This window comes from Myxocyprinus asiaticus, chromosome 31 (genome assembly GCF_019703515.2).
Source record: "Myxocyprinus asiaticus isolate MX2 ecotype Aquarium Trade chromosome 31, UBuf_Myxa_2, whole genome shotgun sequence".
Taxonomy (NCBI): domain Eukaryota; kingdom Metazoa; phylum Chordata; class Actinopteri; order Cypriniformes; family Catostomidae; genus Myxocyprinus; species Myxocyprinus asiaticus.
In genome coordinates, this window is record NC_059374.1 from 34506142 (window position 1) to 34526635 (window position 20494).

The following is a 20494-nucleotide window of genomic DNA, read 5'->3' on the forward strand; positions in this document are numbered from 1 at the left end:
AAACCGGCGACAGGGTGTTGGGCGCCCAATGCTCAGCAATGCACGAGGGCAACAAAGGTTATCCCATCTGGTCCGAACCAAAAGAAGGTCCTCTGTGGCACAAGTCACAGAAAATTTTAATGATGGTTACAGGAGGAATGTGTCACAAAACACAGTACACCTCCCTGCTGTGTATTGGGCTGGGTTGCCGTAGACCGGATCTAGGAGCAGTGGAAGAAGGTCGCTTGGACCAATGAGTCCCGTTTTTGTTTACATCACGTGGACAGCCAGGTCCGTGTGCACTGCTTACTTGGGGAAGTGATGGCGCCAAGATGTACTGTTGGAAGACGACAAGCAGGTGGAGGGAGTGTGATGCTCTGGGCAATGTTCTGCTGGGAAACCCTGGGTCCAGCCATTCATGTGGACGTCAATCTGACACGTGCCAACTACCTAAACATTGTTGCAGACCAGGATGTCAGTGGCCTCTTTGAGCAGGATAATGCACTTATACACTTAAACTGTACTAATGTTATCAGGTGTGTAATTGTTTTCACTTTTCACATTTACTTTTTACTTTTGTGGTTACTGTGATAATCATTTGCCTCAATTCTGATTCACAGTTTACACAGTTTTTAATCATATTACAGTGTAATTTAACAATTTCTTAAAAAAAATTCAAATAAAAATGCTTTGCAATATCACTTTTCATTCCAACCCACATAAAAATAATATGCATTTAGTTTATGAGAATATTATGCATTTAGTCGTTCATGGAAATCTCCTATTCATTCCATATAGGAAGTTCTGCAAAGCTTGTCAGAGCAAGCAACAGTAACCAAGGGGGGCAGCACTTAGTGAAGGGTCAATTGGATGGGCCAACTGACCATTTTATATTAAAACTTTTTAGCCTACAATATTTGTGTAGTTTAATAATCAAAGATACAAATAATTTATTGGAAGCTGCATTCAAAATCCACTTGGCTCATAAATTCTGGGTCTATGGCTAACAGAAGAAACCACTGTTTGTTAAGCTTTCAGAACTAAAAATAAAAACTGAATTTGGTAAAAAAATCATTAAGAAGGGTTTATCCAAAAAGAGATGACTATTCTGAAGATCAAAAGTTCACAAAAATGTAGAAAAAACATCTATTTTTGAAAATGAAAAAGTGTGAGTGAACTTCGTTGTGTTTCAGAAAGTGATAAGACTTGCAGAAAACTTGCAGAAACTTTTTTCAGTTTTTACTTTCTCCAAGCGGGCCTCCCTCTCTTTCCCCCAAGCTCCAAACACTGTTAGGATCACTTCTGAATCGAGCCCCTCCAAAGAACCAACTCCACACAGAAGACCCCCTGCTAGCTCACGGCTGAAATATTTTGGTGCAAGCCAAAAAAATCAATTCCTTCACTGTTGACATCTTTTAAAGCCGCTGTTAGATGAAGACCAAAGGGAGGACCCGGGTCCCACAAGGCTCTGTTTTCTTCAACGCTACACAAGAAGAAAGGCAAAATGACAGGTGTATCTAAAAGATTGTATTTCTCTTTTCTTACAAACTGCACAATAAATAGAAACACGAGAGCAAAGGTATGGTCTCCTCTCGGCCTGGCTCTGGTTTGATGCCGGTGCTTAAATGCAGGCAGCTTTCATGGAGACCATATCGAGAGACGAGGGCCCAGATTTCCTTTCATTGACTCTGAAGTAAAAGTTACACCAGTCTGTCATTCGATATCTTTCATCTGCCATTGTCCACCCCTTCCCGATAATTACCACTGCAAAACTCTCATCCCAAATTAATAAAGGGACATGTGTAATGTTCTCCCATAGTTCACCATTTAGTCCAATTATGGCTTGTCCAGGCAGATGATTTGCCTTCACCAAGAGAATAATGACTTTGACATGAAAGCAGGGTTATTAGGAGTCAGACTACATTATCTTAGGCGATCCTGTGTGATTAGGGACTGTCTCTAGCTTCTGGCTTTGACCGAAATGATAACACCCTCTGTCTAACAGAGAGGGATATTTCAACTTTGGTATTTAAATGGCACCTAATTACCCAAAATATCACTTGACAAGGCGATCGGTCAACGAAACAGAGCTTAATATGGAACAGCTTTGATTTGAGAGGTTTTTTTTTATGTCGCTCTTAAATCGACACACGTTCCTAATTGTAAACTTATTATAAACGTGCCAATGTTTTGTTACATTTTGTGAATCGAGCAAAATCACAAAAGCAAGAGTGCTCCTGTACAGAACAAGACTAATACATACCATTTTGTGTTAAAGTGTACATTCATTAAAAAGTTAGGTATCAACCTATTTAAATTAAACTCCTCTAACTACTATGTAAGGAGTAACATACCTCCCTATGTTAAAATGTTTCCTAAACCATCTTGTTTATAAACAGCTGCATTTGTTGGCTTATAAATTCCTTAGTGCAACAATTTGAATACATCATTACAGAAGACACTGTTTTTCATTTGCATAATCTGCAAAGTAATTATGAGCATGACTTGCTCTGTAATCTCTATTGGTTTTCAGTTGTTTTCAAAACGGAATTTGTGTTTTGATGTAAAATGTGATAAGAAAAATAACACTCAGTTCCACCAAGATTTGCACTTCTCCATAATCCAAACAAACAACTAAATTAGTCAACATGCTGAAAATTAAATTCCATTAACACATTACTGAATACACCCTCCTCAAATTCTTAGTGAGAAATAGGCCTTGTTGTGCCTGGATATGATAGGATCTGAATGAAACATGATTATTGTGCCGTCTTTACTCTTGTTCTATGTACTACAGTTTATGTGATATATATATATATATATATATATATATATATATATATATATATATATATACTTGAGTGCATAAGTTTGCATCCCCCTTGCAGAATCTGCAAGATGTTTATCTTTCTTTTTTTTTTTTTATAAGAGGGATCATATTTTTTTTTAGTACTGCCCTAATGAAGCTATGGTATTTGACATGACAGATATTTACATACTGTATATTCTACAAGACAAAATAATAACTGAACTCACAAATCATGTTTAAAGTTTATATCCCCTTGGTTCTTAATATGGTGTGTTGTGTTGTAATTTGTGACAGTTGTGCATGAGTCCCTGCTTTGTCCCGAGCAGTGAAACTGCCCTCTGTTCTTGAGTAAAAAAGTGTGGCTATATCCAGCTTTTGACACCTGAGAATAATTGAGGGACTTATACAGAAACTACTGTATTGCAAAAGGTGCAAACATTCATTGATGCTGAAGAAGGCAACACACTACACAGATGAGCTAAAACATTATGACCACTCACAGGTGAAGCGAATAATGATGATCATCTCCTAACAAGGCCACATGTCAAGGTCTGGGTAGATTAGATGGTAAGCAAACGTCATGGTTACTTGTGTAATCTCCGTTCCCTGATGGAGGGAATGAGACGTTGTGTCGATGTAGTGACACTAGGGGTCACTCTTGGGAGCCCAAGACACCTCTGGTCTTTGATAAAAGGCCAATCAAAATTGGCGAGTGGTATTTGCATGCCACTCCTCCGGACATACGGGTATAAAAGGAGCTGGTATGCAACCACTCATTCAGGATTTATGCTGAGGAGCCGATATAAGGTCCGGCCATTTCAGCGGGTAGTTCAGTGTTGTGGCAGGAGGGACACAACGTCTTGTTCCCTCCATCAGGGAACGGAGGTTACACAAGTAACCACGACGTTCCCTATCTGTCACTCACTCGACGTTGTGTCGATGTAGTGACACTAGGGGTCCCTATACGAAACGCCACAATTGGCTGAACTGTGTTACGTGAACTGCCGGTGTGTGGTGGGCAGACTACTGTGTGCCTCATAGCCAGCACACCAGGTCGACACTTAACCTCCCCCAACATAGTTATGAGTGTCGAACGGCCCTTTTTGGGGACAAGTCGACTACCCAAGAGATAGAGACAGGCTTAACCCAGTCGTGGCCTCTTTTCCCCTTCTCTTTTTTCCACTCCCTAAAAAAGAAGGGGGATTATCCGACTGGGCTGCCAGGTCTAGTCGGGGGGTGTCCCTCCCAAGGGGAAGACACAGCGGAGACCACACCTCGCCCAAAGAGAGGGTGATATTTAAGTGGAAGGATACGTCACATGGTCTTTCCAGCCATGTGAAGAGTCTTCAAGATAGATCCTGCCCAATGGGGGAGGAGTTACTATAAACATGGAGCCTGGGGCAGAGGGGCTCTGCCCAAGGAAGATGCAGTTTGCCAACAGGGAGACGAATTAGCGGAAGATATATATCGCATGGGGTTAGCCTAACAGGGAACCGCCATATGTGGAGCACCTACCTCAGAACAGGACTCTTAGTTAGCACGTGTACTGGGCCGGCAGCGAATCTCTCTGAAAACTCGACTGCCACAGGGCTCGGAGGAAGTCAACCAGGGAACAAACTTGTGAACACTACTGGGAATTAATGGCACACATCTTTAGCTCAAAAGGAGGTGGAAGGCGTAATGTGCAAGCGATACACCCGGCCGGCTATCCCGGGCTTATCCGCTTGTGTTGCGTGCCACTACCTGGGATGAAACCGGTTCCACCCAGAGGTTATAGAACCTTGCAAAGGTGTTGGGTGTTGCCCAGCCTGCTGCTCTGCAAATGTCTGTTAGAGAGGCACCCTTGGCCATGGCCCAGGAAGCTGCTACACCCCTGGTAGAATGGGATCGTAGCCCTACCGGGGGCGGCATGTCCTGGGCATGATATGCCATAGTTATGGCATCAATGAGCCAGTGGGCGATCCTCTGCTTGGAGACAGCGCTTCCTTTCCGCTGTGCACCAAAGCAGACAAAGAGCTGCTCAGAGATTCTAAAGCTCTGCGTGCAATCCAAATAGATGCGTAAAGCGCACACCAGACACAGCAACGACAGGGCTGGGTCTGCCTCCTCCTGAGGCAGCACTTGCAGGTTCACCACCTGGTCCCTAAAAGGGGTGGTGGGAACCTTGGGCACATAGCCCAGTCGGGGTCTCAGGATCACGTGAGAGTAACCAGGACCGAACTCGAAGCACTTACCTGGCTCCTTGTGACCACCACCGGAACAGCCTGGGACGGGGGAGGAAGAGGCCTGTCCTCGTAACCCGTGGAGACTGCCATATCGGGGGAGGCTGTGTGCCACAACTGGGCGCTCAGGGGCAGAAAGGCCACCGCTGGAGCGCCAATCCTGCAAGAAAAAACCCGTGGACGGTAGTCGTGGTGACGACCGTGCACACCGGGTATGTGACCCAGGGAGGAAGGAAGCCGCTCTTTTGCTGAACTGTTGGGTACTGCAGCCACTTGGGCATGCGGCGAAATTAAACAAAAAGGCAATAAAAGATTTTCCGCCTGGCCCTCCACCGGGGGATGGAGTGGTCTTTTTACCAGCTCCAGGTGAGTGGGTTCCCTCGTCTCTGGGTCGCCCGTCTCAGGGGCGCTTTGACGACCTCCGTGGGTCCTGAGGCGCCGGCTGTGACCAGTGACGGGTGGCATCTGCTTCCTGCGGTGGGCTCCACACCGGGGCCGGGCCGAAGGGGCGGGCTGCGGCGGAGCTGGTGCAGTCACTGCAGGGGGACGCCCGTGGCGACGAGCAGACAGGGTGCGGGATCTTGAGTCGCACCGGGGCAGGATGTGCCGGATTGCCTCCATCTGCTGCTTCACCACCGAGAACTGCTGGGCAAAGTCCTCGACGGTGTCGCCGAATAGGCCAGCCTGAGAAATGGGGACAGCAAGGAACCGTATCTTGTTGGCCTCACCCATCTTGACCAGGTTGAGCTAAAGGTGGCGCTGCTGGAACACTAGTGTGGCCATTGTCCGCCCGAGAGACTGCACCATGACCTTCGTCGCTCGGAGAGCGAAGTCGGTCGCTGAGCGCAGTTCCTGCATCAAATCTGGGGCGGAACTACCCTCATGCAGTTCTTTCAACGCCTTGGCTTGGTGGACCTGCAGGAGAGCCATGGCGTGCAGGGCAGAGGCAGCTTGTCCAGCAGCGCTGTAGGCTTTAGCCGTCAGGGACAACGTGAGCCTACAGGACTTGGACGGGAGCTTAGGGCGTCCGCGCCAGGTGGCGGCGCTCTGCAGGCATAGGTGCACCGCGAGCGCCTTATCCACCGGGGGAATCGTCGTATAGCCCCTGGCCGCCCCGCCATCGAGGGTAGTGAGAGCGGGGGAACTTCGGAATCGGGGCAGGGCAGTAAAAGGTGCCTCCCACATATTCGTCAGCTCCTCGTGCACTTCCGAGAAGAATGGCACTGGAGCGGGGCGTGGCTGCTTTGAGCGGCGCCGTGAGCCCAGGAACCAATCATCAAGACGCGAGGGTTCAGGGGAGAGTGGAGGGTTCCACTCTAACCCGACGCTCACGGCCGTCCGGGAAAGCATGTCCATCATTTCGGCATCGGCTTGTGACTGGGCAATTGTCTCCGAAGGGGGAAGCCCAGCTGAGGCTTCTGCGTCCGACTGGACAAACCCGCTCTCCGATGCTGCGCTCGAGATCTCATCATCTTCGCGGGCTCCGAACAAGAAGCCAGACTCGCCGTGAGATGAGCCGGCGAACTCATCCGGAAGCCCGATTGAGGCATACGAGCGTGCTGGGGAATGGGAGGTCCGCGGGGGGATACCCAGCGGAGACGATCCCATTGGGGTCCCCAAATCGCCCCCAGTGCCTGCCACGCTGGCCTCATACCCGTAGGTAGAAGGACCGAGGTGGGGAGCCACTGGGGTGGCTTGCTTTCTTACGAAAGCAAGCCGTGACTGCAACGTTGCCATGGTCATGTTCTCACAATGAGAACGCTGCCTCCATGTGGGTCGCGCCCAGACACGAAAGACAGCAATCATGACCATCCAAAGTTGAGAGATAATGACCGCAACCAGGAATAACACACAATCGGAAAGGCATCTTTAAAAAGACGCGTCTTTAAAAAGACGTTCCGTGTGTGCCGCTCTTTTAGAGAAATATATACTCTTTTAGAGGAAAAAAGCTCTTTCAGAAAATATACTCTCTTGTTTTCTGCCGAAGCGCCCAGGGGCGTTCTCTGCAGTGCACCAGTGCAGAGGAGGGAGAAGCAGCTGAAATGCGCCGTCAGATCCAGCAGAGGTGAATGAACAGTAGAATTCAGCTCAATGAGCATGACCGTTCGGCTCCGAAGAGAAAATCTGAATGAGTGGTTGCATACCAGCTCCTTTTATATCCGTATGTCCGGGGGAGTGGCATGCAAATACCACTCGCCAATTTTCATTGGCCTTTTATCAAAGACCAGAGGTGTCTCGGGCTCCCAAGAGTGACCCCTAGTGTCACTACATCGACACAACGTCGAGTGAGTGACAGATAGGGAACAATCAGTGTTGAATGCAGGAGAAATGGTCAGGAGTAAAGACCTGAGCGACTTTGACAAGGGCCAAATTGTTATGGCCAGACGACTGGGTCAGGGCATCTCTGAAACGGTAAGGCTTGTGGGTGGCTCCCAGTCAGCAGTGGTGAATACCTACCGACAGTGGTCTGAGGAGGGTCAAACCACAAACCGGTGACAAGGTGTTAGGTGCCCAAAGCTCATCGATGCGTGAGGGCAACGAAGGCTATCCCGTCTGGTCCGAAACTACAAAAGGTCTACTGTGGCACAAGTCACAGAAAATGTTAATGATGGTTATGGGAGGAATGTGTCACAACACACAGTGCATAGCCGCAGACTGGTCAAAGTGCCCATGATGACCCCTGTCCACCATCGAAAACACCTACAATGGGTATGCGAGTGTCCAAACTGGACCTAGGATCAGTGGAAGAAGGCCGCCTGGTCCGATGAGTCACTTTTTTTTTTCCATCACGTGGATAACTGTGTACGTGTGCACCATTTACTTGGGGAAGTGATGGCACCAGGATGCACTGTGGGAAGACAAGCCGGTGGAGGGAGTGTGATGCTCTGGGCAATGTTCTGCTGGGAATTCCTGGGTCCGGCCATTCATGTGAATGTCAAATTTGACACGTACCACCTACCTAAACATCGTTGCAGACCAGGTACACCCCTTCATGGCAATGGTATTCCCTGATGGCCTATTGCAGCCAGATAATGCACCCTGCCACACTGCACACATTGTTTGGGAATGGTCTGAGGAACATGAGGAAGAGTTCAAGGTGTTGCCCTGGCCTCCAAATTCCCCAGATCTCAATCCGATTGAGCATCTGTGGGATGTGCTGGGCCAACAAGTCCGATCCACAGTGGCTCCACCTTGCAACTTACAGGACTTGAAGGATCTGCTGCTGATGTCTTGGTGTTGTTCTCAAATCCGAGCACACTGTTTTGGTATGAACATAATGTGAACATTTAAAGGTTAGTTCACTCAAAAATGAAAATCCTGTCATTCTTTTTCCATGGAACATAAAAGGAGAAATTATGAAAATGATTAATTCTCATAAGATTATATTTAGTTATAAGAATGTTGATGCTGCTCTTTTTTCCATTCAATGAAAGTGAGTGGTGACTGAAGCTTTCAGTCCCTAATATTTTGCCTTACATCTCCTTTTGTGTTTCATAGAAGTCATACAGTCTTGAAACAACATAAGGGTGGGTAAATGATAACAGAATTTTTATTTTTTGGTTAAACTAATGGTTTAAATTTGTATTTATGAATTTTAATTCAATTTAAGTTCACTAAACTAAACCCTATGATAAAACATGTCCTTTATGTTCATGTATCTCTCACCCTTGTATTACATAAAGGTGATCACTGGACTGAAAGTTTAAATTAATCAAAACATACCAGTATCCCTCAATTCCCTTATTAACAAGACATTGACTAACATTTGTGCAAGCATGTTTCCCTTATTACAATTCCCTTTTTTTTTCTTTTTTTTTTAAAGACGTGTACAAATCTAAAATAAAACAGAGCCATCAAACCTGTAAATGTCAATTACCATATTTCCCTTGACATTTCTGGATAATGGCTGACATGCGGTCACCGTAATAAGCATCATTAGATTTCAGATGGTCCAAGATGCATCAACACATGACGTGCTTGATCGCCATGCAGTAAGACGAGAGCCCTGTAACGTCTACGGCATATTTCATTGTCAATTGGCAAGCTTTGCTCCTCACCACAGTGATGAGCGATGACTTTGTTAATGTAATAGATGCTCTTGGCATTTCAAAAAGCACTCAGCTCTCTTGATTAGCTCATTTAGTCTTATTACTTAGGGGCCTTATTCACTTCTTCATTCATAAACTCCACTCACAGTCATCACATACTGAATCTTGGTTAAAGGACAAGACTAGTGCACTGGCCAGAAGTGTTTTTGTGAGTACATCTCTTTTTGTTGTGGGTCTGTAGTATATACTTAGATTTTAAGGAATCTTATTTTCTTGTAGAGTGGCCCTAAAAAGTATTTTGACAGAAGCCAGACTTAAAAATGTATGGAAGTCACTGCATTAGATAACTTTCAAAACTGTATTTTAAAGAAAGATACACATTATTTAAACCAAACATTTCACAAAAAATAAGTTAAAAAAAATATACTAGTTAAACTATTTACAAATTATTTATAATAGATATTTGAGTTAAAATATAGTAAAAAATATAAAAACGGATTGAATACTGTTCACAAGACTCTAGACTGTCATTTAAAAGGTTAACTTCTGCCACACTGAGTCACGTGACACAACAGCATGCCGTCGATTTCCTTGAAGCGCTCCTATGGGCACAGTGCCAACAAAAGTGCCTCTGGTAAGAAATCTCTAAGTTTTCATTGAAACCTGTTTGTTTGTAAAGAGTACAGTCTCTAGTTTCATTTGATATGCCGCTTTAAAAAATCTGTTAATTTTTTGTACATCAGCGCCTTGATAAACATGATGTCCACAAATGTGGAAACTGGCACTGCATTTCCTCAAAAGAAGAAAAAACATGTTAGTTATTTTGAACTTTCAACTCTAACACACAGGGCTCCAGACTAAAAAACTGACTTAGTAGACATTGGCTCCTTATCTGAAACATTAAGGAGCTGTTTATAATCACCAAATCATATGATCGATTTAAATTGTTGTTCAGAAACAAGATCGAAAGCAGAAGAAAAGACAGCTGATAACCAATTAATTGGAGGTTTAATAAACAGTATACACCGATCAGCCACAACATTAAAACCACTTGCCTAATATTGTGTCGGTCCCCCTCGTGCCGCCAAAACAGTGCCAACCCGCATCTCAGAATAGCGTTCTGTTACAGAAATACTCAAACCAGCCCATCTGGCACCAACAATCATGCCACGCTCCAAATCACTGAGATCACATCTTTTCCCCATTCTGATGGTTGATGTAACAATAAACTGAAGCTCCTGACCCAAATGCACTGCACTGCTGCCACTAGATAATCGCATGGATGATTGTTGGTGCCAGACGGGCTGGTTTGAGTATTTCTGAAACTGCTGATCTCCTGAGATTTTGACACACAACAATCTCTAGAATTTACTCAGAATGGTGCCAAAAACCAAAAACATCCAGTGAGCGGCAGTTCTGAGGACAGAAAACGCCTTGTTGATGAAAGAGGTCAACAGAGAATGGCCAAACTGGTTTGAACTGACAAAGTCTACAGTAACTCATTTAACCGCTCTGTACAACTGTGGTGAGAAGAATATCATCTCAGAATGCTAATCTGAGATGCGGGTTGGCGCTGTTTTCGCGACACAAGGGGGACCTACACAATATTAGGCAGGTGGTTTTAATGTTGTTGCTGATTGGTGTATATACAGTTGTGCTCAAAAGTTTGCATACCCTGGCAGAAATTGTGACATTTTGGCATTGATTTTGAAAATATGACTGATCATGCAAAAAAAAAAAAAAGGATAGTGATCATATGAAGCCATTTATTATCACATAGTTGTTTGGCTCCTTTTTAAATCATAATGGTAACAGAAATCACCCAAATGGCCCTGATCAAAAGTTTACATACCCTTGAATGTTTGGCCTTGTTACAGACACACAAGGTGACACACACAGGTTTAAATGGCAATTAAAGGTTAATTTCCCACACCTGTGGCTTTTGAAATTGCGATTAGTGTCTGTGTATAAATAGTCAATGAGTTTGTTAGCTCTCACGTGGATGCACTGAGCAGGCTAGATACTGAGCCATAGGGAACAGAAAAGAACTGTCAAAAGACCTGCATAACAAGGTAATGGAACTTTATAAAGATGGAAAAGGGTATAAAAAGATATCCAAAGCCTTGAAAATGCCAGTCAGTACTGTTCAATCACTTATTAAGAAGTGGAAAATTTGGGAATCTCTTGATACCAAGCCAAGGTCAGGTAGACCAAGAAAGATTTCAGCCACAACTGTCTGAAGAATTGTTCGGGATACAGAGGAAAACCCACAGGTAACCTCAGGAGAAATACAGGCAGCTCTGGAAAAAGATGGTGTGGTTGTTTCAAGGAGCACTATAAGACGATACTTGAACAAAAATGAGCAGCAAGGTCGAGTTGCCAGAACGAAGCCTTTACTGCGCCAATGTCACAAAAAAACATTTTGACACGCCTCACAGCTTCTGGCACACTGTAATTTGGAGTGATGAGACCAAAATAGAGCTTTATGGTCACAACCATAAGCGCTATGTTTGGAGAGGGGTCAACAAGGCCTATAGTGAAAAGAATACCATCCCCACTGTGAAGCATGGTGGCTCACTGATGTTTTGGGGGTGTGTGATCTCTAAAGGCACGGGGAATCTTGTGAAAATTGATGGCAAGATGAATGCAGCATGTTATCAGAATATACTGGCAGACAATTTGCATTCTTCTGCACGAAAGCTGCGTATGGGATGCTCTTGGACTTTCCAGCACGACAATGACCTTAAGCACAAGGCCAAGTTGACCCTCCAGTGGTTACAGCAGAAAAAGTTGAAGGTTCTGGAGTGGCCATCACAGTCTCCTGACCTTAATATCATCGAGCCACTCTGGGGAGATCTCAAACGTGCGGTTCATGCAAGACGACCAAAGACTTTGCATGACCTGGAGGCATTTTGCCAAGACGAATGGGCAGCTATACCACCTGCAAGAATTTGGGGCCTCATAGACAACTATTACAAAAGACTGCATGCTGTCATTGATGCTAAAGGGGGCAATACACAGTATTAAGAACTAAGGGTATGCAGACTTTTGAACAGGGGTAATTTCATTTTTTTTCTTTGTTGCCATGTTTTGTTTTATGATTGTGCCATTCTGTTATAACCTACAGTTGAATATGAATCCCATAAGAAATAAAAGAAATGTGTTTGGCCTGCTCACTCATGTTTTCTTTAAAAATGGTATATATATATATATATATATATATATATATATATATATATATATATATATATATATATATATATAGTTGAAGTCAGAAGTTTACATACACTTAGGTTGAAGTCATTAAAACTAATTTTTTAACCACTCCACAGATTTCATAATAGCAAACTATAGTTTTGGCAAGTCGCTTAGGACATCTACTTTGTGAATGACACAAGTAATTTTTCCAGTAATTGTTTACAAAGAGATTACTTCACTTTTAATTGACTATCACAATTCCAGTGGGTCAGAAGTTTAAATACACTAAGTTAACTGTGCCTTTAGGCAGCTTGGAAAATTCCAGAAAATGATGTCAAGCCTTGGCAATTAGCCAATTAGTTTCTGATAGGGTAATTGGCTAATTGGAGTCAATTGGATGTGTACCTGTGGATGTATTTTAAGGCCTACCTTCAAATTCAGTGCCTCTTTGCTTGACATCAAGGAAAAATCAAAAGAAATAAGCCAAGACCTCAGGAAAAAAACTGTGGACCTCCACAAGTCTGCTTCATTCTTGGGAGCAATTTCCAAACACCTGAAGGTACCACGTTCATCTGTACAAACAATAGTACGCAAGTATTAACATGGGACCATGAAGCCATCATACCGCTCAAGAAGGAGACGCAGTCTGTCTCCTAGAGATTAACGTAGTTTGGTACGAAATGTGCAAATCAATCCCAGAACAACAGCAAAGGACCTTGTGAAGATGCTGGAGGAAACAGGTAGACAAGTTTCTACCTAAATCCACAGTAAAACGAGTCTTATATCCCCATAACCTGAAAGGCTGCTCAGCAAAGAGGCCACTGCTCCAAAACCGCCATAAAAAAGCCAGACTACAGTTTGCAAGTCCACATGGGGACAAAGATCTTACTATTTGGAGAAATGTCCTCTGGTTTAATGAAACAAATATTGAACTGTTTGGCCATAATGACCATCATTATGTTTGGAGGAAAAGGGTGAAACTTGTAAGCTGAAGAACACTATCCCAACCATGAAGCATGGGGGTGGCAGCATCATGATGTGGGGGCACTTTGCTGCAGGAGGGACTGGTGCACTTCACAAAATAGATGGCATCATGAGGAAGGAATATTATATGGATATATTGAAGCAACATCTCAAGACATCAGCCAGGAAGTTAAAGCTCGGTCACAAATGGACAATGACCCCAAGCATACCTCCAAAGTTGTGGCAAAATGGCTTATGGACAACAAAGTCAAGGTATTGGAGTGGCCATCACAAAGCCCTGACCTCAATCTGATAGAACATTTGTGCGCAGAACTGAAAAAGAGTGTGCGAGCAAGGAGGCCTACAAACCTGACTCAGTTACAGCAGTTCTGTCTGGAGGAATGGGCCAAAATTCCAGCAAATTATTGTGAGAAGCTTGTAGAAGGCTACTCAAAACATTTGATCCAAGTTAAACAATTTAAAGGCAATGCTACCAAATATTAAGAAAGTGTATGTAAATTCTGACCCACTGGGAATGTGATGAAAGAAATAAAAGCTGAAATAAATCATTCTCTCTACTATTATTCTGACATTTCACATTCTTAAAATAAAGTAGTGATCCTAACTGACCTAAGAAAGGGAATGTTTTCTACAATTAAATGTCAGTAATTGTGAAAAACTGAGTTTAAATGTATTTGGCTAAGGTGTATGTAAACTTCTGACTTCAACTGTATGTTTATATATATATATAAAATAAAGACAAAATAAATGTTTGGACACTTCCAGGTTGTCAAATATTTGTGCAATTAATCTATGCAAACTTGAGATGAATGGACTTTATACATCTTCAAACATCCTGAATCTTAAACAGGATGTGTCATTCAAAAATGAAACCACATTTTTCTATTTTTCATCTTATATTTCAACATAAGCTTTTATAGTGCCACATAACAAGCAAAGCAAATCTACATACAATGACTAACCACGCTGATAGAGAATTAATTGTTTACGATGCTGCATGGGGCTGGATCTCCTCCCCCTTCTTTGTCTAGAGGAGCGATGTCAGTCTTCCACCTGTCAAAAATCACTTCATAACTGTTCTAAATGTCCTTATCAAGGGTCTTCAAAAGACTTTCTCCCCCATAGCCTGAAACCCAAAGGTCGCACTACAGCTACTCAATCTACACTGATATGGTGTATCAGGGTTTGGCTCCAATGGGCTGCTGCTATTTATACTCTATGCACTGCTATGAAAGTACTATTTGTTCTAAGTAGTCATAAATGAGCATATGAAATGCAAAAACAACAGCAGTGAAAATAACACAGTATTTACATTGGTACATGTTTTATCAGAAGTTTCACATGACTCCAGATGATTTCTACAAGCCTCATTTTAATAGCACCATCAAATGAAAGAAAAAGAAAAATTTAATTTACCTCCACCCCAAGGCAGGCACCTGGCGAGGTCATTTCCTGTGCCGAGAGGAAGTACACACACAGGAGAATTCTGTTCAAAGTTGGCTTTACCTAGAAAAAAGAACAGCACTTCAGAGAGCTATAGGAAAAGATGCAACAGATCAGAAGAGTCTGTCCCATGATTCCAAACAAGGTTACTTTTTTCAGGGCAGAGAAAAGAATTGTTACTTTACCGCTGCTCAAGGGAATACATCTCAAGTGCTTTTATAGGGATTCGCTACAGTATACTGTATGTAAGTTGAAGTCAGGTAAACTGGGACACTTTTTCCATCTCAATACCAAATAGTGGCCCAATTTCCCTGAATTTACCCTACAAATACATATAGTACAGTCAAATCCCTATACATTTACCTTATTTCTTCCTTTACCGTATATGTTCAGTATGTACAGCAAGGACCAAAAGTCACACTGAGAATGAGATTTTTGTAATTTCAAAAGAACTTTGCAGTAAGGTTGTGTTCATGACTACATTAGTAAACATGAACTAACAATGAACAACACTTGAAGAGCACTCATTAATTTTGTTTAATATTAACGGCAACATATACTAATGTTTGTTTAAAATGAAAAGTTCTATACAGTGTGTTAACATCAGTTAATGCATTTTACTAACGTGAACTAACAATGAACAATTGTATATTCCTAATATTAACCAATATTAATAAATGCTGTAAAATAATATTTTCGTTATTATTTCATGATATATAATGCATTTACAATGTTATGTTAACAAATGCAACTTTATTATAAAGTGCTACCAAGATGTATATATTTTTCATTTAAAACTGCCTTTTTTCCATTATTATTAAATTAAGAAAATGCAAAGTAGAAGCATTTTAACAGATTGTCTAAAAGATATGGACCCCACTGTTTATGTATATCTGTATGTATATGTAGAATTGAAAAAATGGCATTGACAAACAAACAGGTCACACACTTTTTATCCACTCTGAAGCATTCAAACATAAAAAGCTATTCTCCTGTCTTATCTATGGCCTTATCTTCACAACATTTCTCTGTCTATTACTCTGCCTTTGTTTTGATTGATAAAAAATTGAGGCAATTTTTGACAAATAAAGGACTAAATGAGGACACAGTCATCTAAAAAAAAATCACCTGTAGAGACTATTCTCTAGATTATATAAGTAATATGCCATTTCTAGAAGAAAGATAATCATCTTATTTTTTGAATCTAAAATACAGGTACGAATGTAATGGATTTAGTTCTGCAAAAAATAAAAATTTTACTTTTTCGCCAGATAACAAAATCACTTCTGTATAAAACCTCTGAAAACAAGAAGAAAACATGTTTCTGGGAAAATGCATTTCTTACTGTATTTTCTCAAGATGTCTTTGTTATAAAGTTTACTTTAGCTTGCTGTTTTTATTAAGCCAATAATGAAAACTTCCTGGATTTAATTTACAACATGGCAACAATATGAAAGCCCCGATACACACGACTCCAGCTTTTAAAAGAGAGGAATGGGCAACTGGTGGCCCTGGTCAGCCAGTTGTTTTTGCAAAATGAACCCAAACAGAAAATGTAATGTACTTAACTTATGGGTCCCTGTTTTCTTTTTTTCTCCCTTTTTTCTCCCCAATTTGGAATGCCCAATTCTCAATGCGCTCTAAGTCCTCATGGTGGCATAGTGACTCGCGTCAATCCGGGTGGCAGAGGACGAATCCCAGTTGCCTCTGCATCTGAGACCATCAACCCAAGCATCTTATCACATATCACATCTTGTTGAGAGCATTACCGTGGAGACATAGCGCATGTGGAGGCTTCACGCTATTCTCCGTGGCATACATGCGCAACTCACCACGTGCCCCACTGAGAGCGAGAAACACATTAGAACGACCACGAGGAGGTTACCCCATGTGACACTACCCTCCCTAGCAACCGGGCCAATTTGGTTGCTTAGGAGACCATAACGGGTCCCTGTTTTCTTAACCAAATAACCAGTGCTAAATTTAAAATTGTTATTATTTTGTGTTTCCATTTTCACATAATCGGAACAAACCAATGACGTCCAGAATCCATCCAGTGGTACAATCTCCACCACAAGCTATAGCTGACAGTCACCTTGACAAAGGAATGAGACATTATCATCACATGACTATGCAAAGGTCATGCATTATTTCAACAGATGCGACCGCGAATGCATAAAGTCTAGCAGAACACGTCAATACATAGGCTACACCTGACCTAGTCAGAAGGACTTCAAAAGATGCCATAATCAATACTTTCAAAAGAAAATTGGTTGACAAGGTCACTTAATGGTGTGTCTTGGCACTCAGTGGGGTATTTATAAAATATTCGTAACCCAGAAAAAAATTTATCAGAGGCATAGAGGGACAAAAACCTGCCTTTATGCCTGTCGCATTTAAAATTTCCACTCGGGGATCAATAAAGTCGATCCACCTTTTTATTTATCTTGAAAATTATCTTTAAAGGTGAAGTCTGCGCCATTACAATCACCAAAAGGTATTGCAAAAAGTGTTTTCAAACAGGTTCCCTGAAAAATGTCCCATATCTGCCTTTGGTGATAGTCCCGCCCTAATTTTACACCATTGGTTGAGCCAATATTGCTATGTCAAGTTATGGTCAAGAGCAATGCTTTGATAGCACCACAATATTTATGAAAATCAACCTACCAAAAGCTTACTTAATAATTGTTTCTGCATTTTAAGTTGGGAGAAAGTATTTGGACACATCTACTTCAATAAAATTGTAATGTTTCTCTGATGTAAATCTTGACAGCTATACTTAAATGCACAGTGTTGAAAGTTAATGTCATCTACAGAATTATGTACTGTATAACTTCCATGGAAACATCCCACAATAACATTTCTGCTTTATTGCTCTTTAAAATTCAATTTTCGAAATATAGCATCATTGAATATTTACACAACCTTGACAGCTATGCACTTAACTCAAAAGTGACCACATATCTGGCATACTAATCACAAATTCAGTCACTCATGACAGAGCCCCATGTCGTGCGTTTGATTGACTGTTGGTACTGTTGGTATGCGTGATCCACTGTTGGTATGCATGATCACAGAAGGCCCTGAGAGTGGCAACACACTAACACTAACATGTATCTATTATTACCAGCTGAATGTCAGCACTAGAGACATCCAAACACTGCCTTTGTTCTCTGCTGTGTTTGTGATGGGGGAACTAACCCTTTAATAATGTTTGCCTTTACAGCTAACACAGAGAGAGAGAGGAGACTCTCTTGCATGAATTAGTGTGCATTATTATCAATCAGCATCTGAATATACAATATATTATTAACACTGGGTTGTCTTAAAGGAATAGTTCAACAAAAAATAAAAACACTGTCGTCATTTACTCACCCACATGTCATTCCAAACCCGTATTACTTTCTTCCAAGGAACACAAGGGAAATTTTGAAGAATGTACTGTTGACCCCTTTCCATGCATTTATTTGTACAAATCAATAACCACTTAATTTTTGTTCTGTTCTTCACACAAAGCTATTGTACAGCTTCAAGACTTGGAATTTAGTGCACAAGTCATATGGACCACTTTTATAGTGCTTCTGCATCCCTTTTGAAGCTTTAAAGAACCAGTCCCCATTTATTGTAATTGCATGGAAAAAGCGAGACCAGTACGTTCTTCAGAATTTCTCCTTTTGTGTTCCTCGGAGGAAAGTCACTTATATGGATTTGGTTGGACAGTGAGTAAACACTGACAGAATCGTAATTTTTGGGGGAACTATTCCTTTAACCGTTATCACCTTAGGCTGAGAATGTTGCACAACAATATATTTCCTTGAAAGCTAGACAGTCTGTAATATGTGTTTTAAGAAATGTAACTCACCCAGGCGTGGGGACTTTCTTGGCCAGGTTGTACACTTGACCAGGGTTCAGGAGGTATTGTAACTTTCAAAGGATCCTAGCCATATGGACAGGGCAGAAGTTAGAAACAATTTAACTTTCAAATTATCTAGTCACTTTAACATCCTGGTTAGATGGAACCCTTGGGTTTGAAAAATAAGTTATCAAAGAAAAGTAGTGGATGAATAAACAAAATTAACTGAGAATTTGGTAATTTGGTCACCTAATAAGATGGAAAAGTTATATAAAAACATATTGGCCACCAATACCATCTCATCCACATGGAAAATGTTCACCTAGGATCTGATTTGATCCTTAAGATCCTAAAAATGGAATTCGAATTGAAACTAACCAAGTTAGATCCTTCTTTAGGATTCAAACAGTTCTAATTGGATCCCTAGGAAGACAAATATGGAATTCCAATTTTAACTGATCTGGTTAGATACTCATTTAGGATTCAAAAAGCTCTAATCAGATCCAAAGGATGCCAAAAATGGAATACGGACCGAAACTGATCTGGTAAAATACTTCAATATGATCCAAAAAGCTCTTAAAGGATCTATGAATGCCAAAAATGGAATTCAAATTGGAACTAATCTGATAAAATTCTCATTTAGTATCCAAAAAGCTCTAATCAAATCTATAGGATGCCAAAAATGGAATTCAAATTTAAATTGATCTGGTTAGATCCTCCAATAGGATCCAAAAAGTTCTAATTGCATCTATAAAATGGCAAAAATGAAAATCAATCGGATTAGAATTTAATTTTTTTTATAAAACCTGGAATTGGAACTGGAGTTTGATTTTTTAAAAAAAAATTCTCTCTTAACCACAAACACATCCAGTATATTGCTCATTTGACTGATGCTGCAGATTGTAGAGTATGCGGTTGTTGTCAAGCAAACTGTAGTGACCTATAAAATATGACAAAAAAATATGCAGCTAGATTAAAATGTTATATGTAAATAAATGGGTTGTAAACTTCTCATTAAGAGGTGACCACATCTTTATCAATTCTCACCTCTCCCTTTGTTTGCCTCCACTTTTAGGGTTGACAAAAACCAACAATGAATGAGTTCCCTCTGACGATGTAATCTAAACATTTCAGTAATTAAAAAAAGCATTGGGAAATATCAAAATTTAGAAACATTTTGAGTCAATATAGATTCTAGGGCAGTGGTTTGCAAATTGTTTTGCTTTATGACCCAGATTTTCTCTCTCCCTTCTTCATAATTATAAAAACAGAAGCCTACTTCCTACAGCGTAACACCACCGGAACACTAATGGGGCGCTTTCAGGTCAAACAGATCTGAAAATAATTCATTCCAAAATGTCGTAAAACCTGATGATGCGCTACTTATGAAAACAAACGTCATGAGTTGGAGCTAGCAAAGTAATCATCTCCATATTTAGTCATTAATGACAGGCTTTGACCATGAGTCACTTTTCTGCCTGGATGCCGCATGATTATTGTGGGGTTTTGGAACGGAAGACACGCGCACAAACTAATCCAGCAAGTGTGAGTCGTCTTCCGGTGGACAGTGACACAGATGAAGTGCTTAAAACAGGACCCATCGAAACAATCCCAGCAGGCCCAGGTGAATTAATGAGCTGCTTGTCCGGCGAGGAGTGATCCATTACTTCCTCTAATTATAAATAATAATCCTGATTATTACACTGGTTAGCCGCCGCCAGCCAAGATGGATGACCCAGGACATGATTAGTCTTTTTTCCTTCTGTCATTACTATGTTAAGACAACGCCCAGTCATGGCAGGTCACTGCAGTGTAACTGTTGCCTTGTTATGATTTATGAATGTTTACTAACTTCATAGCAAACGTGATTTTCAGATACAAACAGGGCCGTAACCACCTTAGACATTGAGGGGGACATATCCCCCCATTCTTCAAATTAGCCGTCAATCAGTAAGGG

At 41.6% G+C, this 20494-nt stretch overlaps 1 pseudogene; it reads right to left on the reverse strand.

Annotated features, from left to right (window-relative positions):
* Positions 1-20494, reverse strand: part of LOC127422168 (diacylglycerol kinase beta-like) — a 78137-nt pseudogene that overhangs the window by 43502 nt on the left and 14141 nt on the right.